The sequence below is a fragment of the Schistocerca piceifrons genome, chromosome 5 (assembly GCF_021461385.2).
Source record: "Schistocerca piceifrons isolate TAMUIC-IGC-003096 chromosome 5, iqSchPice1.1, whole genome shotgun sequence".
In the NCBI taxonomy this organism is placed as follows: domain Eukaryota; kingdom Metazoa; phylum Arthropoda; class Insecta; order Orthoptera; family Acrididae; genus Schistocerca; species Schistocerca piceifrons.
In genome coordinates, this window is record NC_060142.1 from 223,634,206 (window position 1) to 223,647,999 (window position 13,794).

Below are 13,794 nucleotides of genomic sequence, written 5' to 3' on the forward strand. Positions count from 1 at the left end.
GGACAGCGCCTTGCATCTCAATTTCGGTCTCGCTTTCCGCTTCGATTCCTCCCGGATCGGAAGCTTAAAGGGGAACGGTGCAGACCTTTTAAAGCGGTTGAAGGCAACGTTCGCCTAATGAGCCTTAGCCGAACTTAGCCCTTGACACTAGAAGTATTTACATTTCGAGAAGTCTGTTCTGTGCTTTACACGAGTTATCAGATGATTTGATAACGGCGCGCTGGTCGGAGTGGCCGAGCGGTTCTAGGCGCTACAGTCTGGAACCGCGCGACCGCTGCGGCCGCAGGTTAGAATCCTGCCTCGGGCATGGATGTCTGTGACGTCTTTAGGTTAGTTAGTTTTAAGTAGTTCTAAGTTCTAGGGGACTGATGACCTCAGAAGTTAAGCCCCAAAGTGCTCAGAGCCATTTGAACCATTTTTGATAACGGTGCAACCCTGATTCACAGTAAACGCAAGGCGAACATATGTTAATCAGAAAATGTGCTGCGCATAACGTCGTACGTTTTGCAACATACTGCACGAAGCGTAACATTTCGTACCTTACTGTTACATACGTGCGTGGTTCATGGGAAAAATGTCATAAATGGGAGAGGGAAGAGTACGGCTTTATGTTCCATCGACGACGATGTCGTTACATATCAATCGGATTGGAGAAGATGGGGAAAGAAATCGGTAGTGACTTTCTCAAAAATTTCAACCCTGCATTTGTCTTAGTCGATTTAGGAGTACCATGGAAACAGGGATTTGAAGCACTAATTCTCCCAAATGCCAGTCATGTACCTTAATTACTTTCCATCTCGCTATGTATTTAACTTTTGGATCATGTTTATTAACAAGAGATGGGACTGGGAGCGAATAATTTTCCTTGGCCCATTTCTAAACGTTTGCGATATTTTAAGGGTGAGCTATTTCTTGATCTTCAGTGTCTTACCTGTAGCTCAATATATCTGTCGATCCTTTCTTTCACCCCCTCATGCTGATCAAATACATTAGAGACCGACAGCATAGCTAATTCTCTACACCCACTAATCTACACCTACACGTATACTTCACAAGTCTTTACGCAGTGCCTGGTGGTAGAACTTCTTTTCAGTATAAGCGGTTTCTTGTCCTATTTTTCGTGAGCATTGAGCAAGGGAAAACCTGCTATCTTATGCTAATGTACGTGGCCTAATATTTTCCACCTTCTTGTCATGAACCCTTCGCGTGATGCAAGTTGGTGGCAAGAGATTAGCGCAGCAGGCTTTTGTCGAATGACATTCTCCCAGTTCACCAAACAGGGTTCCGCGAGAAGGAGACTCTTCTTGAGATCAAATTTAACTTCCTGAGCACTTCACGCTTTCATAAATGCTGTAATGACCTTCTTTGGGTCTCAACTGATGAACGGAAAGTTATCTCCAGTTTCGTGCTACAAGAATCATCCCTTTTCAAATCTCTCATAAAATTCAGTTAACAGCTACCTCCCCTAAAATTAATTTTTAGCGACCTAGTACCTTAAACTGCTCCAAGGATACCTTTGAATCAAATCTCCCCGAAGTTTTCGTCTAGTATACCATGTGCGAGCTTTTTCCGGTTTGGATAGATCCCTTGCGTTTCGCATTGTGAATTTTTACGAATTTAACAATTTCAGATGTGTTTTTGACAGCAGATACAGTGATGTTCATTTAGAATTAAACGTAGAAAAAGTTTAAAAAGTATTGATTTTTACACATTTATTAACTTCAACGACACAGAATGCAAACATAATAACATTAATGCATAAATGTTTTAATGAAAGAAATCAGCCTGAAATTTTACAATCAATTTTTCAATATTTGGCTTCAGTTATATTAGGCTGAATCTTTAATCTCCTCGACAGTGATATCCAGAATGTTCATATATTTCTTCTGAGATAATTGGCAACTGAGCCCCTTTGCAGTTCTAAATGGTTCAAATGGCTCCGAGCACTATGAGACTTAACATTGGAGGTCATCGGTCCCCTAGAACTTAGAACTACTTAAACCTAACTAACCTAAGGACATCACACACATCCATGCCCGAGGCAGGATTCGAAACTGCGACCGTAGCGGTCGCGTGGTTCCAGACTGAACTGCCTAGAACCGCTCGGCAACAGCGGCCGGCTAGACCGTTCTCAGGGTGCAAGTCTTTCGATATGACGTCACTTCGGCTACTTGTGCGTCGATGGGGATGAAATGATGATGATTAGGACAACACAACACCCAATCCCTGAGTGGCTTAAAATAGCGTCAAACATAGATTCAATATCTGTGTGAAGGGCATTTCAATGTAGAACTTAAGTTGAACTGTCATCTTGGCAGACTGTCTGCGACTAATTGGGAAACAGAAACTTCCCGAAGTCTATTGTTTTCTTCGTTAGTTTAATTCCGGTGCGAAAAGCTGAATTTCTGAACCTTCTTTTTCTCAGATTTAGAGTATCACCTCGTAACCGAAAATTAACCTCATTACATTTAATAATGAAATGCGCTAAGTAAGTGATGTTTGGGTTCCATTTGCTTAAATTTTCGTTTAAAATTGAGTCTTCAGTATAAAAACTCCAAAACGGTGTCAAAAAGTGGGAAGTGAGAAGGCTTTTGACAGCCAGCATACTTCGGTATGAAGGAGTAACCGTTCAAAGTTATCTTCATTTTCTTCGCATAACTGCGCAAGTAACCTAGAATTCATAGTGTTGCTTCGAATTTTGTTTACTGCATTAAAGACATATCGAAGAGACTGATGCAATCAACCACTCAAATTTTTAGTAACTAGATGTTGTCGACGGATGACGCGGTGTATTGCAAACACCGTGGGTATAACAGCACAGAAATCCACGATAGCTCCCAAACATAGCTAGTTTTCATTTTGACGATTTGTTAAAATACTTTAGTATATTCAACAATTCCATCAAAATCTTGCCTCAATTTTAAGCAGTGACGAGGATCTAACACGGGACACACTGCTAGTCGAAGATGCTACCCCTAGATCACGGGCGGAGGACCTCTACGTTATTTAAACTGACCGCGAAAGATCATGAGTGGCGGACCTGCCAGTATGAAAGGGTTTGGGGAGTTCTGTGTTGAAGTCGTAGCAACAGAATGGGTCTTTCAGGAAACCTCAGAGACTTCGGACGTGGACCATTCACTAAATGTCACATGAGTGACAAATCCATCATTGACTGAAATGCCTAGGCAAGCAAGCCACAGCGGTTAGGTTGTGGAAGGGGGCCAAAATGAGTTCCTGTCAGTTGTGCTCAACATACAAACTCTATTTACCCACACACAATATTACAAAAACTTTAATCGACCTCCCTTGATTAACTTTAGAACTGCTGAAGGCCACATTCAAAATCCAAGACACAAAGCCTAAGCAAAATTGAAATACAATATTCTTCTGGAGGTTTCATCCAATAATATTTTCTAAATCTTCAATCTAATCGGCTGAAGGCCTTAGCAATTTAATTTTAATGAAACTAGACTGAAGGTCGCACATTAAGCGATGAGAGGAGTTTCAATCCAAAGAGAGAAGGCATTATCTTAAAACATTTCATATGAAATAAGGAATAACAATCTCATGCCGGAAGGACAAGACAAGGACATTAATTTAAGAGATATTAATACTCGGCTTAAGACCACACATCAGCACAATAATTTAACGGCTTAAGGTCTTAAAATATTTCATGTAAAATTCGGCTGAAAGCCCCATATAAGGAATAACAATATTATGTCTAAAGGGCAAGACAGGAACATTAATTCAGGATATGTAACAACTCGGCTGAAGGCCACACATCAGCCAAATAACTAAAACTCAAACAGGAAAGATACTATGTAGCAGACACGGAACGGCGCTCAGACGCTTCCAAGGGTCGGCCTGGGATTGTAACACTAACGCCCGGTTAGGTGAGACTGGCAGCCTGACCAACAATCTCTAAATCGGAGGGCTACCCAACCGACAGACAGCCGATGAACCAACCAACTACCTGACCCACCAGACCAAAAACACTACAACCAAACTGCTTGTGAGGCGAAGAGACCAGTAACATTAGTCTTCAAATATTGGTTTGTTAATGAACCAAGCCACAATAACAATTCAATCAATGTCGTGTGACTAGGGTCTGCCTTCCGGTAGATCATTCTCAAAAAATGGTTCAAATGGCTCTGAGCACAATGGGACTTATCATCTGAGGTCATGAGTCCCATAGAACTTAGAACTACTTAAACCTAACTAACCTAAAGACGACACACACATCCATGCCCGAGGCAGGATTCGAACCAGCGACCGTAGCGGTCTGACGGTTCCAGACAGAAGCGTCTAGAACCGCTCGGTCTCTCCGGCCGGCTAGACCTCTCTCAGGGTGCAAGTCTTTCGATTTGACGCCACTTTGGCGACTTGCGCGTCGATGGGGATGAAATGATGATGATTAGGACAACACAACACCCAATCCCTGAGCGGAGAAAATCTCCGACCCGGGCGTAAATCGAACCCGGGCTCTTAGGGTTGACCTTCTGTCGCGCTGAGCACTCAGCCACCGGGGGGCGGACACAATAACTACTGATATACATGAACATCGCAACGGCTGTGGAAGTACACACCCTGGCGTACAGAATCAACACGGTACGAGAACGCTCACTCGCTGCTCTGTCGCAACCGACCAACTGGCTACTGCAATATACAGACAGCATTACAGCATTCAAAGCCTTGCTCAGTCAAACTGACACAGGGTACACAGTGTTGCACGAAACACTGCCACAAGAAACTCGAACATTCGTAAGACAAATCACTGATGAACAATTAGAATAAATCACAGGCGGACACACGCACAAAACGAAACACACGTCGTCTGACCAGACGACCGACCAACAACCAACCAAGGCCGTTGCCATTCAAACCATGTGTGTCAGCAACGGTCGGCCGAGTCTTGACTATCCGGAGCTCACTGCAGCTCCAACCCGACTCAACACGATGTCCTTCCGGAACTGGGAGACATGGTGATCCGGGCACACTGGCTCGGACCCAATCGTGCAGAGCTGACTCTTGCCCATTGGCCACGACGTCTCCGTACAAGAAGGAACCGAGCCACGTCCAGCAAGATGGCCCAGTGACGAGGCCCAGAAACGGTCGAAAGACCAAATATAAGTCGCCGAAAGAGGCAACTAACTGAAAGACCGACCAAAGGTCGATCCCGCTGCCATATCCGTCCGTCAGGCAGTTCATCCTGTGTGGCGAGCGGCCGGCGAGTACTGGCTGTCCGTGCTTCCCTAGAGCTCCGTCCCCGACTGCTGCTGCTGGTCCTTCTCCAGCAGACTGCCAGACACACGACGACCCGGAAATACTATCAGTCGCCCAGAGATAGTACGACAGTCCACTTATCGATACGCGCTGCTGCTGCTGCTGCTCACGGGCAGGCAAGACAGCAAGTCAGTGAAACCAGAAATTGAAATTAAAATGACGTGGCGGCCGCACGTTAAAAACAAGATGTTAAATAAAGATGGCCGCGCACTGCTCTGGGACACTTCAATTTCGCTTGAAATAAAGCTGCCCAAGTCTACTGTTGATTGTGTGAATATGAAGTGGAAACGCACAGAAACAATCACAGCTAAATCGAGACCAGGTAGACCTCATTTACTAAAGGACAGGTCTCCTCGATTACTGTGGAGGGTAGTTGTAAAAAATCGCTTGAAGTCAACCGGAGGAAGTCACTCATGAGTTTCAAGGCGCTACCAGCACTGCAGCCACCGCAATGACTGTGCGTTGGGGTACAACAGTTGAGCAGCTCCTCCTAAGCCACACATTTCCATAGCTGATGCTAAGCAACGCTTCAGGTGGTGTAGAAAGCGATGCCGCTGGACAATGGGTGATTGGAAACGAGTGGCAATCCAATGGAAATGTTTGGGTCTGGCAAATGCCTGAAGAATGTTAACTCTCATCTTGTGTAGTGCTAACAGTGAAGTATGTAACAAGTGGTATTACGGCATCAGTGCACGGTCTCCTTATTGAGCCTATGAAAACGGTAAATGGCGACGGATATGAAGACATTTTACAGAATTGTGTACTGTGTACAGTAGAGGTTCAGCTCACATATGATGATTCTACCAACATGGTAATGCACACTGTTATAAAGCAGCACATGTATGGCAGTGGCTTGTGGGTAATAATATTTGTGAGATGAAATGGACTGGACTGCCCGGAGTCCCTATCTGAACACAATAGTGCACCAATGGGATAAGTTAGACCATCGACTTCACTCCAGACTCCTGCGTTCAAAAGCTCTGGTTGAAGCTCTTCAAAAAGTTTTGTATCCCGCCTGGAAGGCGGCGCGTGGGTCTGCTCCTGAAAACTTGGCCGAATGAAGGAAGCGAATAGGAGCAGGTGAGGTAAAACACGTCGGTACTGCAAGTAAGTAAAAGTGGTTTACTGGTGCATGAATATATACAGAGACATACATAACTTTGTACAGATGAGCATGTAGGTGCGAAGCCTTAAGCCCGTCGTAAGTAGAACAAAGTCTCTATATGAAGCGAATTGTCCCGGCCATCTGCTCTTGATCAAAAGGGTAGAATCTGCAGCGGCGCTCGTAGAGCTGAACAGCGCCTGCTAGAGGGCGCTGTCGTCGGTGTCGGTGTCGTAGTGCCAACCTATGAACTTGCACCTACGCTGTGGCACCGTAGCTATCGATACCACAAAAAGAATGTCATTCCTCCAAAAACATTAAGACACCTCACTGAATGCGTCCCCAGCATAGTTCACGCCATTATAAGGATGAAGGGTGAACACATCGAGTATTAATGTCCCCTGATAGTAGTTTACGTAGTTTGAATCAGACTTCTGAACTCGATTATTGAGGAATGCTTTTTTTATTTTTTTCTAGTCTTCTCTTTATATCGTCCTCAAACGTAGGATGATTCCTTCATCTACTGCGATATTACCCTTTTATGTTTTGCTTATCGCTAATCTGTTCCTCGTTATTACATTTTTTTCTTTCTTTGATTTCTTTTTCAGTCCATATTCTGCGAGCCGGCCGGTGTGGCCGTGCGGTTAAAGGCGCTTCAGTCTGGAACCGCGTGACCGCTACGGTCGCAGGTTCGAATCCTGCCTCGGGCATGGATGTGTGTGATGTCCTTAGGTTAGTTAGGTTTAATTAGTTCTAAGTTCTAGGCGACTGATGACCTCAGAAGTTAAGTCGCATAGTGCTCAGAGCCATTTGAACCATATTCTGCGCTCATTAGACATTCAACAGTACTTGTAACTATTCCTTATTTTGACTACGGTCAGTTATGAAATCAGCGAACCTTACAATTGAAATCCCTTCACGTTTTACTCCTTGCGAAACAAATGAGCAGATAGAGCTTACCACACACTGGTTCTGCGACGAGCGGAGACCAGCATTTCTGCGCGTCCAGCACCATCTGCCTCTGGTGTGTGTGTGTGTGTGTGTGTGTGTGTGTGTGTGAGAGAGAGAGAGAGAGAGAATACGCGGCACAGCACAACACGTGTGTCGTCCACCCGTCCCACCACTCACTCAGCGAACGGCCTAAAGCAGATCGCTCTATTGAGAGCGCTCCGGATAAACGCTCCGACGACATAAAGAGCTCCGGGGACCCACGGCATTCAGTCTGTGAAATCCAGAATGACAATTTTTTGTGTGTGCGTGGCCGCGCGCTCCAGTGTTTGTGCGCCCCGGTGACACTGAGAGGACAGGACACCGTTTTCGGGAGTGAGGTGGGAGAGGTGCAGGAAGAGAGAGATGGGATGGGGGGGGGAGGGCATGCTGAGACAGCAGAACCATCCCAGCTACAGGGATGGCGCGGGTATTATTTACGAGGACGTCCGCTTTAAAGGCCGCGGCGCACACTGCACCATTATCTCTTTCATCCGTTAGCGGAATTGGTCCCGCGGTCGTGGGCTGTGACACGGCATTGTCGTCTCCTTAACCGCCGGCCGTTGTTCCTGCGTGCGCCCGTGTCCCGACACGGCGTTCTGGCCTCCCAGCGTCCTCGTGGCAAACTCTAACAGCCACCCTGGTCCTCCCAGACCCGTTTTAACTGCGCTCTCGGGCTTCGCTTATTTCTCCAGACCGCCTGCCGTAATTGCATCGTGAGTTCTGCCAACGCAGAGTCGGCAGTCCGTTGGGGGTGGCTGTGTCAAAACGGAATAAACAAGGTTGTCTTTTTTTTCAGTAATACGCAGCCATAAAAAGGAACGATTGCTACATCAAGCGTCAAATGATTTTTTTCTCTTGATACGCTATAACTTAACAAAAAATAAAAAATAACTCAGTCGTATTTATTGACCCACATAAAGCATTGGACTATACAGTGTGGTCCATTGATAGTGAACGGGCCAAATATCTCCCGAAATAAGCATCAAACGAAAAAACTACAAAGAACGAAACTCGTCTAGCTTGAATGGGGAAACCAGATGGCGCTATGGTTGGCTCGCTAGATGGCGCTGCCATAGGTCAAACGGATATAAACTGCGTTTTTTAAAAAATAGGAACCCCTTTTTTAATCACATATGTTGTGTCACCGCCAGACACCACACTTCCTAGGTGGTAGCCTTTAAATCGGTCGCGGTCCGTTAGTATACGCCGGACCCGCGTGTCGCCACTATCAGTGATTGCAGACCGGGCGCCGCCACACGGCAGGTCTAGTCTAGAGAGACTTCCTAGCACTCGCCCCAGTTGTACAGCCGACTTTGCTACCGATGGTTCACTGTCTACATACGCTCTCAATTGCAGAGACAACAGTTTAGTATAGCCTTCAGCTACGTCATTTGCTACGACCTAGCAAGGCGCCATATTCAGTTACTATAATTACTTCAAAAATGTATTCTGAACAGATAATATTGTGAATCATGTACCGTCAAGAGCGACGTTCATCATTAATGGATTAAAGTTAAGTATGAAACTAATTACGTCCGCTTTCTGAATTCTCATTCATTGTCATGTTCCAGACCTCACGTCTGTATAGTTCTTCCTTCCTCACGCCAGCCTGCGTGAGCTAAAACGCATGCATTTCGGCCCCCACACGTAACACGGTATTGGCTCTTCTGCCAACACAAAAACATACTCGTGTAGTACGTAAAGAAATATGTGTGTTATAGTTGCACCACTTTTATCGCTTTGTGATAGATGGCGCTGTAATAGTCACAAACGTATAAGTACGTGGTATCACGTAACATTCCGCCAGTGCGGACGCTATTTGCTTCGTGATACATTACCCGTGTTAAAATGGACCGTATACCAATCGCGGAAAATGTCGATATCGTGTTGATGTATGGCTATTGCGATCAAAATTCCCAACGGGCGTGTGCTATGTATGCTGCTCGGTATCCTGGACGACATCATCCAAGTGTCCGGACCGTTCGCCGGATAGTTACGTTATTTAAGGAAACATCAAGTGTTCAGTCACATGTGAAACGTCAACCACGAACTGCAACAAATGATGATGCCCAAACAGATGTTTTAGCTGCTGTCGCAGCTAATCCGTACATCAGTAGCTGGAAAATTGCGCGAGAATCGGGAATCTCAAAAGCGTCGGTGTTGAGAATGCTACATCAACATCGATTGCACTCATACCATATTTCTATGCACCAGGAATTGCATGGCGACGACTCTGAACGTGGTGAACAGTTGTGCCACTGAGCACAAGAGAAATTACGGGACGATGACAGATTTTTTGCACGCGTTCTATTTAGCGACGAAGCGTCATTCACCCATAGCGGTAACGTAAACCGGCATAATATACACTATTGGGCAACGGAAAATCCACTATGGCTGCGACAAGTGGAACATCAGCGACCTTGGCGGGTTAATGTATGGGGCGGCATTATGGGAGGAACGATAATTGGCCCCAATTTTATCGATGGCAATCTAAATGGTGCGATGTATGCTGATATCCTACGTAATGTTCTACCGATGTTACTACAAGATCTTTCACTGCATGACAGAATGGCGATGTACTTCCAACATGATGGATGTCCGGCACATAGCCCGCGTGCGGTATTGAATAGCATATTTCATGACAGGTGGATTGGTCGTCGAAGCACCATACAATGGATCTGACGTCCCCGGATTTCTTTCTGTGGGGAAAGTTGAAGGATATTTCCTGTCGTGATCCACCGACAACGCCTGATAACATGCGTCAGCTCGTTGTCAGTGCATGTGCGGACATTACGGAAGGCGAACTACTCGTTGTTGAGAGGAATGTCGTTACACGTATTGCCAAATGCATTGAGGTTGACGGACATCATTTTAGGCATTTATTCAATTAATGTAGTATTTACAGGTAATCAGGCTGTAACACCATGCTTTCTCAGAAATGATAAGTTCACAAAGGTAGATGTATCACATTGGAACAACCTAAATAAAATGTTCAAACGTACCTACGTTCTGTATTTTAATTTAAAAAATCTACCTGTTACCAACTGTGCGTCTAAAATTGTGAGCCATATGTTTGTGACTATTACAGCGCATTTATTACAAAGCGTAAAAAGTGGTCCAACTAAAACATTCATATTTCTTTACGTACTACACGAATATGTAATAAAAATGGGGGTTCGTATTTAAAAAAACGCAGCTGATATCCGTTTGACCTACGGCAGCGCCATCTAGCGGGCCAACCATAGCGCCATCTGTTTTCCCCCTTCAAGCTAGACAAGTTTCGTCTTTGTAGTTTTTTCGTTTGACGCTTATTTCGTGAAATATTTGGCCCGGTCACGATCAGTGGATCACCGTGTATTGTAAGATTGCTTAGGGCCGTATTGATAACTCAGTACTGTTAAAATAGAAGATAAGTAACGATAAAGAATATTCCGCGTTTTTTCGCCCTGTCTTCACAATTACAAGAATTTGCCTGTTATTCTCACTAGACGCGTTTCGCTTTATTGAGGTAAAGCATCACCAGTGGTATGTAATTAAAGATATTTACATTTTGTTTTGTTTTTAAGATCGTAAACAGTACATTAACGATGAGATGGATTTTACTTACTGTGATTTCCGCTTAGTTTTTCGCCTAAATCAGGAAATGCTATCTGCTAGCACGTATTTAGTGTCTTTCTTCATTAGACATTCATACTTGCGGTCTATGTATGTTGTACACAGCACACCTTCTCGTATAACACTGTTTGGTGTTTATTTTTATACTTCTAAGTTTGTATTGTGCTTTGTAATATTGCCAACATAACAATGCCAGTAGTTTGTCTTTCATCCATACCTTTTTAAAAAAGAAAAAAATAGGTGGGATGGAGTGACGTGGAGACACAAAGATGAGTAGACAGAAGTGCAGAGTAGTGTGATGGAGAATGAGTTACAGGAAAAGGTGAGGGGCGATAAATGAAATAAAAATGGTGTTGGCGATGGGTGCGGGGGGTGAGGGGGGGGGGGGGCGTTTGCTTGGAAGAGGGTGAAGGATGCAAAAGCAAAAAACACTTTTCCTTTTCATGTGATTGTTGCAATTACTGTATGTAGTATCTAGTTTCCCGTATTTATTTGGTCACTGATCAACTGTTTATTTTGTGTTAATACTCTGTGCATGTGAAATTTCCTTAAGTACGCGAGAAACTAAGCAGATATCACCGTAAGTAAAAACGATCAGATTGTTAGTGAACTGTTTTTCGATCTTAAATGTCTTTGATTAGAGACCACTGATGGTGCTTTAACTCAATAAAGCGAAACGCGTCTGGTGAGAAAAACACGCAATTTCTTGTAGCTGTAACGACGGAACGAAAATACCCTTAGGAATTGTGAAGCAACTACGGACAATATAGCCACACAAATGAAGAGCTTAAGAATACGTATGAATCTGTGATCTCGAAGCAACACTTCCGTAATTCATTGACATAACTCTTACACTGCCGTTATCACCATTAAATTGTCACATCCTCTCTGACTCTTAAAATATTTCGCCGGACAACATCAGAGATGCGACAACAAATGGTGCAGAAGCCACTGCAATTGAGAGGAAACACCAGGATCAACACATCGATAGTCAAATGAGATTACTGTCATTCCCGGTTCTTTTCTTTTTTTCGGGACAGTCGCGATTTTCATAGGTTTATCTCGAGGTTTTTCAAAGGTAATACCGAACTCATATTTTGTGCCGAGTTTAGACATTATTCAGGTATACATGCCGACGTCGCAAGCTGAAGATGAACAGATAGAGAAAGTGTATGAGGATTTTGAAAGGGTGATACAGTATGTAAAGGGGGACGATAATCTAATAGTCATGGGAAAACTGGAATGCAGTTGTAGGAGCAGCTAGTAATAGTGAATACCCTGTTCAAGAATCACAAGAGGAGGAGGTATACTTGGAAAAGGCCGGGAGATGCGGGAAGATTTCAATTAGATTACATCACGGTCAGACAGAGATTCCGAAATCAGATACTGGATTGTAAGGCGTACCCAGGAGCAGATATAGACTCAGATCACAATATAGTAGTGATGAAGAGTAGGCTGAAGTTCAAGACATTAGTCAGGAAGAATCAATACGCGAAGAAGTGGGATACGGAAGTACTAAGGAATGACGAGATACGTTTGAAGTTCTCTAACGCTATAGATACAGCAATAAGGAATAGCGCAGTAGGCAGTACAGTTGAAGAGGAATGGACATCTCTAAAAAGGGCCATCACAGAAGTTGGGAAGGAAAACATAGGTACAAAGAAGGTAGCTGCGAAGAAACCATGGGTAACAGAAGAAATACTTCAGTTGATTGATGAAATGAGGAAGTACAAACATGTTCCGGGAAAATCAGGAATACAGAAATACAAGTCGCTGAGGAATGAAATAAATAGGAAGTGCAGGGAAGCTAAGACGAAATGGCCGCAGGAAAAATATGGAGACATCGAAAAAGATATGACTGTCGGAAAGACAGACTCAGCATACAGGAAAGTCAAAACAGCCTTTGGTGACATTAAAAGCAACGGTGGTAACATTAAGAGTGCAACGGGAATTCCACTGTTAAATGCAGAGGAGAGAGCAGATAGGTGGAAGGAATACATTGGAAGCATCTATAAGGGTGAAGATTTGTCTGATGTGATAGAAGAAGAAACAGGAGTTGATTTAGAAGAGATAGGGGATCCAGTATTAGAATCGGAATTTAAAAGAGCTTTGGAGGACTTACGGTCAAATAAGGCAGAAGGGATAGATAACATTCCATCAGAATTACTAAAATCATTGGGGGAAGTGGCAACAAAACGACTATTCACGTTGGTGTGTAGAATATATGAGTCTGGCGATATACCATCTGACTTTCGGAAAAGCATCATCCACACAATTCCGAAGACGGCAAGAGCTGACAAGTGCGAGAATTATCGCACAATCAGCTTAACAGCTCATACATCGAAGCTGCTTACAAGAATAATATCCAAAAGAATGAAAAAGTAATTTAGAATGCGCTAGGTGAAGATCAGTTTGGCTTTAGGAAAAGTAAAGGGACGAGAGAGGCAATTCTGACGTTACGGCTAATAATGGAAGCAAGGCTAAAGAAAAATCAAGACACTTTCATAGGATTTGTCGACCTGGAAAAAGCGTTCGACAATTTAAAATGGTGCAAGCTGTTCGAGATTCTGAAAAAAGTAGGGGTAAGCTATAGGGAGAGACGGGTCATATACAATATGTACAACAACCAAGAGGGAATAATAAGAGTGGACGGTCAAGAACGAAGTGCTCGTATTAAGAATGGTGTAAGACAAGGATGTAGCCTTTCGCCCCTACTCCTCAATCTGTACATGATGGAAATAAAAGAAAGGTTCAAGGGTGGAATTAAAATACAAGGTGAAAGGATATCAATGATACGATTCGCT